The sequence below is a fragment of the Stegodyphus dumicola genome, chromosome X1 (genome assembly GCF_044657685.1).
Source record: "Stegodyphus dumicola isolate Sdum_Otavi_A_Nest chromosome X1, ASM4465768v1".
Classification (NCBI taxonomy): Eukaryota; Metazoa; Arthropoda; class Arachnida; order Araneae; family Eresidae; genus Stegodyphus; species Stegodyphus dumicola.
In genome coordinates, this window is record NC_140780.1 from 204,408,784 (window position 1) to 204,414,440 (window position 5,657).

The 5,657-nt window shown below is 30.6% G+C and overlaps 1 long non-coding RNA gene across 1 annotated transcript; it reads right to left on the bottom strand.

Moving 5' to 3' along the window:
• Positions 1-3,446: 3,446 nt before the first annotated feature.
• LOC146993404 (uncharacterized) lies at positions 3,447-4,835 on the bottom strand. Its single transcript, XR_015038711.1, has 2 exons — positions 4,706-4,835; positions 3,447-4,369 (listed from the first exon to the last, which is right to left on the bottom strand). It is a non-coding gene; the product is annotated as an uncharacterized LOC146993404 (long non-coding RNA).
• Positions 4,836-5,657: the final 822 nt, after the last annotated feature.

Sequence of the window (5,657 nt, forward strand, 5' to 3'; positions counted from 1 at the left end):
AAATGTTTATTTTTCCCCTACAAAACCTATATCATTCCAATGAATTTCGGCTCCGATGTTGACGAGAATAAAACAGCGGACAATGTAAGGATGTACTCCAAAAGCCTGGAATTTTAAGATAAGTACTTTTCTTTCATCTAAACTAAATCAAATTTCTATAAATTAGTGCCTTTAAATCAATAAATCTTAATTTTTCATCAGTTTAAAGCATTAAAAAATACTTGAAATTGCCATTGCTTGTGGCTTCCTTTGTGTATCAACTCGAAACAGACGCCAGCGTTATCAGTTCACGTCTGTCAACACTTACAAAGCCCTTAAGGAATCTCGAGAGAGGGAAAATTTGGGGATGAGAGGGATAATTTGGGCATCGCGCTATTTCCCTCTCGGATCTTCTGGATTCTCTTTTCTTTCTAGATCGCTTGAATATAGTTTCGCCTTTAAATAATATTATACCTCACCGATTTTTTCTCATACTGTTCTTTGCTATCTGTTAAATGTCCATATGTAAGGGATGGTTTATTCTTCACCGCCTTAAATGAATTTTTAGAACTATGAGCTTATATAAATAACAGTGTGCCTCATTGTGTTATATTAACATTATTTAACTAGTAATAAATTATGATAGTAAAATAATTAATCTTGTAATAAATTATGATAATTAAATTAATAAATACTGTTTAATTTGTGTTTTTAATACATATACTCAGTAATTTACACACACACACATATATATATATATTTTTGGTGTGTGCGGTTGTGGTCTTGTATTGTGTATGGTTCTATGTTGTTAGTCTGCTGCTGCTTTTTGAAAAATGTATGAAAATGAGAATGAAAGTAGCATAAGTTACTTTGGTTAAATTAATATATACTTTTGTTTGATGACCTTTGTTGATATCTCAGGATGCAAGCGTACATATTACTTTATATTCCATGCTAAATACCTTGATACGAAGCATTTTAACACCGTCAATATTTGTTTTTTCCCCAGTAACACATCTATTCACCATTACCAAACACACTCACTACACAAACACACCTGTGAGACACTATTTATTGTAAATGAAGACAGTTTCTTCTCCTTTTAACTACACTCATGGACACAATCGTATTTTAGGATATTTTCTACTTCTTTTCCTTTTTTTCTATAGGCCCCTTTTTTTTTTCCTCTATTATTTTTGGGCCATTTATTTTAAATTTTATTTTGTCCCATCTTTTCTTCCTGGCCTTTTGAACTCGTACAAGATGTACGAAGTTCCTTTTTACTCTCCTCAAATACGAAATTGCCCCTCTTTCTATATACCTTTCCTTCGCACCTATGCTTGATTTTTCGCCCATCGGTGCAGAAAGACTTAGCGGGTGCAAAACAAGACATCTGTCTACTTTGTCTGTCTGTCTGTCTTAAAGGATGTCTCGCCGACTGACGCTGCGATCACGAAAGCTGGAGGCAGTGTCTAAACACAGCTCCGAAATTTTTTAAATAAGTGTTTCAAAAATGTTTTCAACTCTCTAAAATAGTTAAATGCACCTTTCCTATGCAATATCTCATTCATCAAATTGAAAAAGGAAACTTCGCTTCTTCGAAACTTCAGGTGTTTTGTTAGCTGTTCACTATGAACACGAGAAATCCAAAAGAGGCCCTGACACGGAATATTCAAATAAGTAACATTCTGTTCTCTATAAAATATCTGTTTCTCTATCACTAGAGTGTCATTAAATTTCTTTATTTATTATTTTTCATAAGATTCTAGCATTATACAATAGTTGGTAATAGTAGCAGGTCATGTGGTTCTTTTCATCGTAACTATTCCGTGGAGACGCCACATTCCTTATCAGTAGTCCGTTCTAAGGCTCCTCTAAACCAGGCTGAATCACTAACTTTTCTCTCTTGGCGAGGGAGGGACCGCGCTACCAATTTTGGCGCGTTTATCGCACACGCTGGCTGAATGTCTGCTGTTTTTTTAAAGATTTATTTTATAGACGCGCGGCATTCAGCGCACATAAACTTTTCGGATAATTTATTAATTCTCGAATAGTATATAGACGTTTTCACTTAAATAAAAATTTCGCGTATATTTTGTAAACATATTCAAAATAACTTATTCTTTAGATGTTTCAGTTTTGTTAGCAGACTAAAATAAATAAGATATGAATAAAAACTTTCAATAGTGTCAAATGGGGAAATAGTTAAAGCGTAGAGTGTGCAAATAAATTTATCTTAATGACATTTTAACAAAAATTTCCATAAAAACACTAAATTCATACTAAAAAAATAACTTAAGAATATGTTGTCATTTTAGTCTGAGGTATATGGAAATAATTGTGCAAGACTCTGAAGAAACACTTTCTTTTAAATGTGTGAAATATTTCATAACATATATGGAAGAAGAAAGTACAGCATTCTGTGTTTTGGATGATTTTCACCAAATGTAATATAAATACGAACTAGAAACCGTAATAAAAAGTCCTTCCTCTCCAATCAGATCACCTTTGTGTTGCATTGTATTTGTAATACTTCTAAAAATCCAATTTTTACCTAAATTAAAAAACAGTTATTCCATAAAAGATAATAAATTTGAACGTATATAGAATGAATTTTGTAATTTGAGTTATGTTACAAAATAATTCCTAGTTTATATATTTTATACTAATAATTTAGATAAAACCTGTCCAATTTAAGAATGTGTGTTAACCACATTCTTAAATTGTAAAAGGACGACTTAACCCCACGTAATTCATTTCAAAGCATAAAATAGCTTATTTTCTAATAGTCATAAAATAGCTTATTTCTATCTTTCATAAGCTTATTTTCTATTTTACACAGCAACAGCATTTTCATGCAGTCAAGGTTTTTTAATTGCTAGTTATTATACATAATACTTAATTTTTAACACATTCTTATTAGAAAGCATAACTAAGAAACTTCTTTTTAAAGCACCACAGTGATTGCAATGAATGTCGTTAAATTTACAAAAGTATTGAAGATATATTGAACAGCATTATAACAAGAAACTACTGTACAAAATATGTAAATTTAGCATAATTTCTTTTTTAGTATTTGCATAGTTTCCTCCAAATGAACCTTAATGGGAAGTTATCTTGCAAAAATTTAAAAGTATTAAAATGGCCTCTATTTAAGATATAACTGCATTTATAATTATTTTGTAATTGTGAATAGATTATATTATTGCAATTAGATTATGCACTTACAACATAATTGCATAAAGTAATGAAATTAAGAGTTCACAGATACAATGTAATATAATTACAATGCAATTATCTAAATTGTAATTATAATCACTTATTTAATACCACAATATTATTATAATCACAATGTAATTTAAATTGGGTACTATATTTGTATACCCTCCACTCAAATGGAGGTACTGATAAGCCTGGAAGTTATTATCAACAAAAAGCCTGTTCAGGACAGTTTGATGACAATTTCCACCGGGCGAAAAGTACATTCTTAAGCCCAGGCAAATCATGACAATAAAAATCATTTAGTCTCATGATTCACTATATTTCAAACCCTAAATTTGAATTCTGCACCAAATTATTTACCTATATTTTAACATACTTTATGAATTATTAGAAGCGATATGGCAAATATCTTCTAAAAATAACTGTAAAATATTTGTATCCATTAATTGATTCAGATACACACTTTTATTATTTAAGTATATCAAAATAACAGTTTCATGTTCCTGAAATACAAAAATTATGAAAAAAGTTAAAAGTAATATTCTTAGAAGCATATGATATTAGTCACCAGCTGCAAAATAGTTAATTTTTTGCCCTAAATACAAGTTTATTACACAGTAGTCAAATGTGTAACTTAATAACATGTTATATAAAAAATTAATGATAATAAGTTTATCAGAAATGAATTAATTCTGCAAACAAACTTTCTGCATTTGAAAATTTTCTACACCTGACGGGAGAAAGAGATCTAGTAAAATTAGATTTATTATAACTTCAGTTGGACCAAATACCTTCTCTCTATATATATGCATCACTAAAGAAATAAATAAAATTATCATGCTTAAAAAACAGATGTACCATACCAGTTTTTTTCCCCTTGTTACCCTTTACATTGAGAAATAACAAACAGTACAATGCTGAAAAATACTATCCTTGAAATTTTGTTTAAATGAAGAAACACACACCATCTTTTTATTTAAGCATTACACTTCAAAAACAGATACACATACCAATTTATTTTCACTAGCCTTTATACTGATAACATGCCATATAAAAATGAAAAGAATTATCCTTGAAATTTAGATAAAATGAAGTAACACAATGGGAAAATTTATGCACATGGACAACTTTTCTCTATTGCATGTTGTCTGACATGATCCACAAGTGCCTAAAAATGTATCCAAAGAAACACATTTCAATATTAACAAAAAATTGTTTACAGATTAAAATTCATTTATTTCATACCAGTATTATAAAGATCATGCATGAAACAAATCTGCTTTCCCATACTTTTAAGTAAAACTTAACTGAAATTTTATACTGGAAAATATGCTATATTTCTATATATTAGAAACAAAAAAATAATACCATAATAATATACTCATAGCCTAGCAGAAAGTAACATATATAACATCAAACACAGAAATTTATATACTCGTAGCCTAGGAAAAAGTAATACATATTACATAAAACACATAAATTATTTAATATAAAACATACATACCTTCTAAAATTATTTTACTTTTTGTTTCTTATTGGCCGATGCTGATGAATATGAAACGTTATGGGCTCTTTTGTTGATAAGATGCTGTGTAAGGCCTTTGCATCTAGTAATAAAAAAATTATCAATAATTACTTTCTTAAGATTACAGCATTCTGGCATAGCCACATGCGTACATTTATCAATTATTCTTTCAACTAATTCTTTTGTGATGGCTGATTGTAAACGAAGGAGTACATCTTTACATTTTTGAAATTCTCGTTCAGCTTCCCTACATATTCGATACATTCCTGAAGAGATGACCTTCAGTCCACCTTTATTGCTGTGTTTTGTAAGAATTGTGCGATGCTCGGGTATGTCAGGTTCAAGCATGTCCTCTGAAATGGTCATAGCTGTTTTACAATTTTCACATATGCTTTTTTTTTTCAACAACTTATTATATATGGCTCCTGCGATGTAATGTATATCATTTTCTTCCACAGCTGGGGGCAAGCAACGTTTCACTGCCACTGCAGAAGAGGTAGATGGCACTACAGAATTGGAGATAGGATGCAAGACCTCCTTTCTGATAGCAACCTCTAATTCAGAAGCATCAAAGAGGCTGTGGTCACTTTCAGAACAATAATTTGGATTATTGATATCTGAAATGAACTGTGATAGGCACACTAATTTCAGTGCTCTCTTGGCTTGCAAAGCAGTAGGCTTTGCACCCGACTTTCGTCTTATCTGTGAAAAGGCATTTTCCAGTGCATCTTGTGTCAACCTGCCTGGTAAGAAAAATGTAAACCCCTCGGAAAATAATTCTTTTGAGAGTTTCACAACACTCAATGTGCTCATAATAATGCCAGTTTGAAATGGCTTCCATGCTTTTCCAAACTGAACAGTTTCAGTCACATGAATGAATTTCAATAAAATATTAAATTTCTCATCTTGATTTTTGATAGTGATGCCTTTT